General features: G+C 33.2%; 1 long non-coding RNA gene across 1 annotated transcript; it reads left to right on the forward strand.

The window, feature by feature from the left end:
- Positions 1-4356: 4356 nt before the first annotated feature.
- On the forward strand, positions 4357-5060 carry LOC107628391 (uncharacterized). Its single transcript, XR_001617761.3, has 2 exons — positions 4357-4531; positions 4601-5060. It is a non-coding gene; the product is annotated as an uncharacterized LOC107628391 (long non-coding RNA).
- Positions 5061-10359: the final 5299 nt, after the last annotated feature.

Raw genomic sequence — 10359 nt, forward strand, 5'->3', positions numbered from 1 at the left:
AGTTTGTTTGTGTATCGTCATCATTAAGTAATTTCGGTTCATTCGAAATTTAATTTTTGGTTCATTCTGGATGTAAATTTCAGTTCATTTCTGAGTGAATTTCTGATCATTCAATTTTGTTTGTATGATTATTTTTGAACGCAATCATTATGTAATTTGTAACACCCTATCACACAAAGCTTTACACTTAAGTGGTAAATCAGAGATAATGAGGTATTACAACCTCTAAAAGAAAAGATATATTTAAATATAGTTGAAAGAAGTTATAACTAGGAGGCTTAAAGAAGAAACTAAGCAAAAGCATAACAGAAGTCGCATCACACTTGTCCGGATAAGCGTAAACGGATAAACAAGATAGGACGAAAAGGATAAACTATATACATAAAGATCAGAGTTCCAAAAGATACAGTTATCAAACTCCAGACTCGACCTGCGAAGCTAAGGCCGGCTAGAGTATACATACACTTTTAGGTTATATATATATATATATATATATATATATATATATATATATATATATATATATATATATATATACCTAAAAGTCAACTCAAACTCCAAAATAAACACTTGTTTCTCCAAGTCAGCCTCTAAGAGGGACAAAATGTAATATATACAAGGCGGAGAATCTATTACATATATATACATAAACAAAATACAAACACTAAGTCCTAAAAGAGTTTTTCACTTCCAAAGAGTCTCCAAAATGCTCAGTGAAGTGCCTCTTGACCTGCATATGAAAAATAGCAGAATATATATAGAATGAGAATCGGAGGATTCTTAGTATGGTAAAAGTGCCATAAGGTCCCGAAAAAGCCAGAGGCATTCCTAGAACTCCGACACTCAGAATCAAATTTAACATCAATACTAATCCATAAAATTTGGTAATCTACACAAAGGATTCCCATTTCTAAACTAACTCTTCACTTCCTGTCTCCTTCAAACCTCCGAATCACCAGGTGGAATAACCCTCATCACGCCTCCACCATATGAGGGGTCTCTCAAGGTCAAACACATACAAAACATACAAGTAATACACAATTAAAGGAATAGATACAACATATAAGTCACATAGCATATAGAAATATGTAAACAATTAGGCAAACCACAAATAGGCATACTCAGACAAATCATACAAATGCACATAATGCATATCTGCCCTATGACCGATGATATCATCTATCGGTTATATAGGCAAACCCGACATGTTTTGGTAGCTAACCTTGGATAGAAACACCACATTGTGGAGCAAGTGGATCTGAGCCACAACTCCCTTGCTACTACCCGCTTAACCCATAGCAAGTGGAATGAACCACTACTGCTGCTACTACCCAGGTGGGTGTTTAAGAACTCAACTCAGAGCAAATAGAATAAACCACTACTGTTGCTACTGTTCAGACGTCATAATCACTAACCCGGAGCAAGTGGAACGAACCACCACTGCAACTACTGCCTAGGTATCTCATTCAAAAATTTATTCTCAATATCATTTCAATTAATTCGAAGATTATAGTTAAAATTGATCCTCATCATCATCATCAATCATATCTCAATCAAACTCTTTCATCATCATCTCATAATGTCATAATCATTATTATCATGTCTCATTCATCATTTATGATATCTCATCAAGTCAATCATTTCACTTCTCAAATCTCCTTTGATACCAAAACTAGCTCCATCAACACCCTTACCTATTCCGTTGTCTAAAACCTACCTATCGGACTTTAAACAGAGTTTTTAGGGGTTTGAAAAAACTGGAATAATGGGTGATCATTCAAAAATTGTGAATTTTTAACAAGACGGTAGTTCTGAAAGGTTACAAGCTTGCCAGGAAAGTCCAACAGTTAAAAACAGAGTTTTTAGTGTAAAACAAGGCATCATGCGTATGCATCATGCGTGCGTACGCACGCACCAGACGAATTTTTCAGTGTGTGCGTATGTATCATAGTGTGCGTATGCACAATTTGCAAAACTCCCAGAGTGTGCATACGTGAGAATACTTGGTTGTGGCCAATTCTCGCGTCGCGTGCACTATTCGCGTACGCATGCCTCAAAAATCTTTGAAAAGGTTGTTTGCTGCAAAATTCAGATTTTTGTACCAAACTTCAAACGTGCATAACTTTTTCGTTTTAAAAAATTTTTCATCCGTTCTTTGAATGTCTTAAACCTCTCGAATCCAATTTCATGTAAATCAAGTTTCATCAAAATGAAAGATCCGGAGCACAAGTTATGACTCGTTAAAATTAGTTAAAAATAAGTTTTTTACCAAAATTTACAAAACCTCTAACTTTCAAAACTCATAATGCCAAATCCATTTACTCACAGTCTAAAATAACACCAATACAATCTAAAATCCATACTAAACATTCTTCAACCATTTCTCAATCATACAACTATCTAAACCATTCAATTCTCACTCAATTCTTTCAATAATTCTTCCTCAGAATCACAAATCTCAACAATTGTCAATCCAAACCTCAATCATACCACAATTACACCATTCCAATTCATTACAATCATTATTTATCAACATATACTCATAATCATGCTCCAAATCATACAAATTATTCAATCTTCATCAAATCCATATACCGTAAACACAATTTAATCAACCATTTATTCAATTCAAGCCTATTTTAAGGTCTAATAGCCTAAGTTTCACGAAACATTACATATTAACTAAAGAAAACCAAAAACATACCTTGGCCGATTTCCACACTAGCACAAAATCACCAAATGACCTCCAACCAAGTTCAACAAAGCTCTGGCCACCAAAGTTCAATCCAATTGCCAAACCAACTCCAATAATCACAAATTTCAATCTAATATCATGCAATATACCAAAATCAATCCTAAGGTTCACAAAATCAATAATCCATAAGGGTTTATGACTTTTTTTTTATCTTACCCAACAGTATTAGAGACAAAATCTAACAATAATTCAATGTTAGATCACCTCTAAACAACTAAAATTACAAAATCTACTCAATAACTAAATCCAAAATTTCAAAATTGTTAGGGCAGAAAATTGGGCAAAAAAATTAAAAATTTCTTACCACTTTGTTTAGCTAGAAATGACAGACTCGGCAAGAGTTTTGCGTGGGCGCAAACGACACGCAAATCGGAGCTCTGTCTCAAGTTATGAGTATGGAAAGAAGAAGATGAATAGTACCACCCTCTCTTTGTCCTTCTCAATTTCAGCTGTGTATTTTGTTGTTATGTGGTGTACGAGGCTGAATTAGTTTTATTAACACACTTATATATGTTGGGTTTGGGCCCAAATTGGACCCGGTTCAACCGCTTAGCATTTTGGTTCGTTTGGGCCGACTTTTGGCCAAAACTTTTAGAATTAGCGCTCGATTTTCAATTCTAATTATTTTTTTAAGAATTTTTGCAGTTTTTATCACTCTTACATAGTATCAGACAGACTTAAGTCGATATTGCCAACTAGTTTATCGGTATACGTTTTTACACAATTTTCTATATAAAATTACATTTTCTCAGTCAGAAAAATCTACTAAATTCAAATTTCACCTTTAAATTTTCTAATTAATATTTCTAAATTTTCAAATCTATTCTAAACAATTAAATTATTATTTTATTTTAAGTAAACAGTTTCAGTTCTTACATCCGACAGGTCTCCATTTGTTCACTAATCCCTCTCCCCTTTTCTCTCACCCTTCTCGGAAGCTGATAGAAGAAGATTTGCTTTTGCTAGAATTATAAGAGCTTAGCTCTTTTTGTTTTCTTTGGGCCTTTGGCCTTTTTCACTATAAAAAAATTAGAATTATTAAAAATATTAATAATTAATAATTAGTCTAATTATGTATTAAAAGTTCATTTTCATATATAATTACAAAGAAGATACTTTTTTTAAAATAAGTCGAAAAGAAAGAAAAGTATACATACTAACACCAAAATGTATCACGTCAGTCTTTTTGGCGCCAGAATGTTATCTATTGTAGAATAATATAATGATTTTTAAGGATAAATTAAAAAACTCTATAAATAATAAGGATTTAATTACAAATTAAATTATATTATCATATATCAAAGTTTATTTATTGAAAAAAAAAATAACTATTTGTTCTTTGTGAATATAAAAAGAATAATAAAAAACAATTTTTAAAAAAAAAATTGAAAACCAATGTTTTAACTTTTAAATGCGTTATATGAATCTGCATACGGAACTCCTCTCATCAAATTGGTTTGCTCCAAATTAATGATGACACACAAAAAAAGTGCAGCAATTTCATCCAACTATAAAAATCATGTTTCCATTTCTTGTTTTTTCCTTACTAAGCATTTATCAAGCCTAAATAATGATTACATACCATAATTTCTGAATTTTTCTAGATTCCTATTAATTAATTAGATGACAGTGCACAATTCATTTCCATGATTTCCTTTTCACGTTGTTTATGACATACTTAATTCTAATTTGCTTTGACCTTTTCTACATGGAACAAACGTGTGTGGCCAATAATCAAAATCCCTGTCCTCTTTTCCTCCATCAGTAGTAGCTGTGGTAAGCAACAACAACATTCTCTCTGTTTGTTTTTTCCTGCCTCTGAGACTCTAACCATTTTTTTGCTAGGCAAATAAAATTGGTGGCAAGAAATTAAAAAAATATGTTGGAACTTGCTTTGGCTGTGGCATTCTCCTCAGTGCCTTTAACACTGTATGTGCCACCAATACGAAGCTTCACGCTCTTCGTTCAAAGCCTTCAAGGCTTTCTAAGCAACTCCACTCTCTACGCGCTACGCGCCTACCCGCGTCTTCGGCTTGCTGCTTCCAGAATCTTCAACTTTCTCTTTCTACACCGTAACCCCAATCGCACCCGTTAGATCTCTCTCTTTTTTTTGCTGTCTCATATTTTCTGGTGTTTTTGGATCAATTTGGTCCATTTTTCTTTTAATCGGATTGAGTTAGATGTAGTGTTTTTGTTTTTCTGGGATAGATGCATTCTGTTTCTGTATACCTAATTGATGTATAATCCTGGGTTGTAACTTGTAAGAGCATCCTTGTTCCCATTTTAAAGTAGGATTTCTTTTGTTTATACATCTATTTAATTTATTTTTATTTTTATTTTTCTCTTCTATACGAATAAAATACAATTAAGTCTATGAAGATTTCGATTTTGAAGTAATTAATCTCTAAACAAAAGTATTAATTTGGTCTTTTAGAATAACAAATGGTAGACATACGATATTTTTCTATCAATTCATCAACTAAAACTTAACTATGATGCTTATATGTACGGTTAATTATTTTAATGTGTCTATCTATGAAAGATAGTCATATAAATAATAACTTTTATAGCGAAACTTCACTTATTTTGATAAAATTTTAAATAAATAGAGAATAATTGATAAAGATATATAAAAACTCAAAAAAAATAAATATTTTACTGTTTAAAATTATATCTTTTTATCCTCATGTGATAATAACAAAACATGTATCACTATAAATAACGAAATACATGAACAATTCTATTTTATTTCACACAAAAAAAATATATTCATATAAAGACAATTAATAGAATCTCCATTAAAGTATTCCCCAATAAATTTTATATTACTTATATTTTTACTAAAAGTAGCAAGTGAAGAGACATGAGAGTTGAATACATCATTTCAATATCAAATGAGATGAAGAATTTTAGGTTGTATTTGATTTATGTTTGCGTTTTTGTGTTTTATTTTTATTTTTAATATTTTTATTTTTGGAATTTTATAAAGAAAAAATGGTAACAATAAGATTTTATTTTATGCTTTAATTTTTTTTTCACAAAATAAAAAAAAAAAACTGACAATAAAAACGCAAAAGAAACACAAATCATTAAATTTTAGGCTTGACTATACATAATTATATAATTTAACATATATTTATACTTTTATTATAGTTATTTTTATTAGATTTAACTAACATGTACCTTAAAAATATATTTTGATAATATTATAAAAAAAAATATTTTAGTAAAATTTATTAAAAGGTAATTTGTTTACATTTTTAATACGTTAAATGCATTAAAAATTTAAAAAGTTTCTATTATTATATTATTAAAATGTGTCTTTAATTAGGATACAAGATAGCTAAATTATTTTTTATTTTCACTTTCATAATATTTGTGTTATAGATCTCTAAAGAAAATGACCAGTAACCTTGTTTCAGTTCTTAAACCAGTAGCATTGTTATTTAATTATGAGAAGAAACAATTTGTTTGGTTAGGGAAATACAACAATTTGTTGGTTTGTTGCTCACCATCTCCTAAGGCACGTTAAAGTTGCCACGAACTTATGTTTGGATGATATTTGATTAACTCTTTACTCTAAATATAGTTTTGACGCAAGCAATAATTTTTTACCTTTTCATCCTTGAGAATTACGTTGAAATAATAAGGTTTAATTACTCTCTCAATCTTTATAATTTTATAAAGAGGTAACTATCAAATCGGTATCCGAAAGATTCTGACGCTGACAAAATGGTATCTGACTTTTATTATTGACAAAATAGTCCCTAAAAATTTTAAAATTTGACAAGCGTGTCCACGAGCTCGCCGGAGCAAATCTCCGTCAAGCACAATGCTAAAGTAGCCACCGTAACCTGGCAAACCACTCCCAAACCCTAATCCCTCCCTTCCCAGCGCATACTCCCCCTCCCTCTCCCTCCCCATCGCAACCCCCATTCCCTCTCCCTCCCCAACGCACACTCCCCCCTCCCTCTCCCTCTCCATCGCAACCCTCCCCCTACCCAATGCACACTCCCTCCCCATCGCAGCCCCCTTCCCTCTTCCTTCCCATCACACCCCCTCCCCAATGCACATTTCCCCCTCCCTTCCTCCACTACCACTCACAGCAACAACCACCTCAACATCAACAGCAGCAACCCCAACGCACACTTTTCTCTCCTTCCTATCGCAGCAACAACCTCAACAGCAATAGCAACTTCAACGGCAAGAGCACTATCAAGGACCATTGCCACCACCATCGGAGCGACAACAAGGCCTAGAATAGCCGCATCTCCTCAGCCCTTCAGCCTTTCTCTCTTTCTCTCTTTCTCTCTTTATATTTATATATGTAGGTTATGTGTTTGTGTAAATGTCTGTGTGTGTGAATGGATATTGTTATTGTTATGGTCCACCGACAAGAGAAGGAAGGAATGAGAGAAAAGAGAGAAGGAGAAACAAGCAAGGTTAGGTTTTGAATGTGCAGGTTCTTCTATTGATTCTGTTTTGGGTTCTGATGGTGTTGTTTCTGCTGTTATTGAGGCTTCTGCTGTTGCAATTAGGGAGGGAGAGGGAAAGAGGTAGTGTGCGTTGGAGAGGGGGTCTGTAATGGGAGGGAGAAGGAAGGGGGCTGCGATAGGGAGGGAGTGTGTATTAGCTAAGGGGTTGCGATGGAGAGGGAGGGGGGAGTGTGCATTGGGGAGGGAGAGGGAAGGGGGGCTGCAATGGGGAGGAGGGATTAAGGTTTGGGGGTGGTTTGCCAAGTCACGGCGGCCACGTTAGCATTGTGCTTGCCGGAGATTTGCTCCGGCGAATTCGATGACACGTTTGTCAAATTTTAAAAATTTTTAGGGACTATTTTGTCAATAAGTCAGGTACCATTTTGTCAGCGTCAAAATCTTTCGGGTACCGATTTGGTAGTTACCTCTTTTATAAAATTTTTAGTTAGGTCCTTTTTTTTTCTTTTCAATCAAGTCTCTATACCATATCAAATTTTGTAATTAAGTCCCTATCATGACAAAAATGCTGGAATTAACAAAATATTTTGTTAAACAAAATGAATATGTCTAACATTTGATTAAATATTCTGTATAGTTTAATAGAATATTCTGTTAGTTTCAACGTTTTTGTCATGGTAGGAACTTAGATACAAAATCTAATATAGTATAGGGATCTACTTAAAAAAAGTATAGAGATCTAATTAAAAATTTGATGGAATTATAGGAACTGATAGAGTAATTAAACCAAATAATAATAAGATGTTAAATACCTATTTTAACCTTTTGTATTAAGAAATTTTATGTACTTATGTTAGCCTTTGACTCTTTGTAACTATATATATGTTAAAGTAATGATAAGTAGTTGAGAGTCAATAGTTAGTAGATGAATATTTATAAAGTTAGTTGGTAATATCTCTATATATATAACTTAGATCTTGTATCAAACAACAAAAAATATACAATATCAATACCTTCGTTCTCTTTTTTATTTTCTTAACATAGTATTAGAGTCATGGTATCCTCTTTTAGAAGGATAAACTGTCTTTTTTTTTTTTGTGAAAACCATCATGCTTCTTTTTCACTCAAAAACTTTTCATCCATGCTTTTTCCTTTATTCTTGTTACTGATTTGATACTTTCTCACTTCACCAAATAATCCATCATTTTCGTCTTGTCCTAGCGAATCCAACGAACCCAAAATTATTGCCATTGGAGCTACATGTCCCTTCACGCGCCTTTTAAGGTTTGTTATCACTGTAATTGCCTCTTCTTCTCTTATTCTCTTTTTTTCTCTTCTTCTTCCTACTCCTCCCTGATTATCTCACCCTTGTCTCACTCTCAAACACAGAACCAGAGCAGTAGCTCTGTTCCTCATTTCCATCAAGACCGTAATCGTCGTCATTGCGCCGCACATGTCCTCCTCTGCATCACCGTGCCGCAAGCATCCTCCTCACTGCCACCGCGCCGCACGCGCTTTTTCCCATGTCGTCATCATCCCGCACGTGTCTTCCTCTGCGTCACCACACCAGATGCGTTTCCTTCCTTCTCTGCGTTACCGCGCTGCACGCATCTTCCTTCTTCCTTTGAGTCACCGCGTCGCACGCGCTTTTTCCCGTGTCATCACTGCACCACACGCGTCTTCCTCTGCCTCACCGCGCCGCACGCGTCTTCCTTCCTCCTCTGTGTCACCGCACTGCACGCGTCCCCCTCTGTGTTACTGCATCGCAAACATTTTTCTCTGCGTTTTGAACCGCCATCCTCCTTTCAGTTTGCCACTCTTCCAGCAGTTCCATCTGCATTTTTCTTCCAGCAATTCTATGTGCGTTTTGTTTCGATAGTTTTGTCTGTCCTATTTTTGGCTTTGTTCAGTTTTTTGTTCTCTTATTATGTTGTTTTTCAATAAGTTTCAAACTCAAATTGATACTTGAGTTTGAGGAGGCATATTAAAGTAATGATAAATAGTTGAGAGTTAGTAGTTAGTAGATGAATTTTATGAGGTTATATATATAGCTTAGCTCTTATATCAAAGAACAAAAGATATACAATATCAATTCCTCTGTTCTATTCTCTATTTTCTTAACAATATGGATGGATATAACCAATTTAGTTTTGATGAACGACAGAATGACAAACTTTTTAAATGGTTCTTGAAGATGTACGTCTACAAACAAAGCAAACCGAATTGGAAGAAACATAATGACCAAGACTAAGAACTCAAGTGTAAGTTTGGACTTTCGGTCTAGGTATAATGTTGTTAAGAACCAAATTTATATCTTTTTTACTAATACACACATAAACATGATTCCAAAACTTAAGTTTTATGAACTTCTTTATAGAAATTGATTAATATAAAAAAGTTTTATCAAAGACTAGCTTAAATATTTTCAAAATATGATTTACACTGAAAACAGAGCAATGAATCAATCCTTAGGGTTTTGAAATTGATTCCTACACTATTTTATTGAATTTTAACTTTGTTCAAATAAAAGAATTGGTTGTTGCTTCAAGACAATCGAACTTTTTTCGAACAAAAGTTTTGCTTTTAACTCCTAGATAGTTAATTGATGGGTCAAAGAATCTATTGTTGCACTTGAACAAGCAATTGTTACTTGAAAGAATTGATTATTTTAGCTCAAAATCAAATTTTCTTCATAATGGCTAATTGAGCAATCGATTGTTACATAACAGAATTGGCTATTTCTTTAACAGAATGCTTTAAATGGCTAGTTTTGACAAATTGACTCCACCCACCTACCAAGTAGCATTCCAATGCTTTGAAATTGTTATAAATAGGTGTGTCAAATCCTCATTTGAAATATCACAAAAATTCCAAGCATTTTTAAGTCTCCATATCAATTTTTATACAATTCAAAGTGATTTTTACTCAAATTTAAAAGATATTCAAAAGTTCATATAGCTTCAAATTGTATTCATGTACTCTTAAAAAAATAAATTTTCCTTTCAACTTAATTTGAAAAGGAGAGTTTTGTAACTCTTCTTGTTGAGATATTTGCAGTGTGATTCTCCAAGAAGTAAGGCTTGTTATACAGTATAGTCAGTGAGATTATTACTAACAAGTTATTTTAAGCAATCAAGATAAAATACTTGAAATTTGGATTACTTTAAATTC

Source organism: Arachis ipaensis, chromosome B2, assembly GCF_059453495.1.
Source record: "Arachis ipaensis isolate K30076 ecotype BB chromosome B2, ASM5945349v1, whole genome shotgun sequence".
Taxonomy (NCBI): domain Eukaryota; kingdom Viridiplantae; phylum Streptophyta; class Magnoliopsida; order Fabales; family Fabaceae; genus Arachis; species Arachis ipaensis.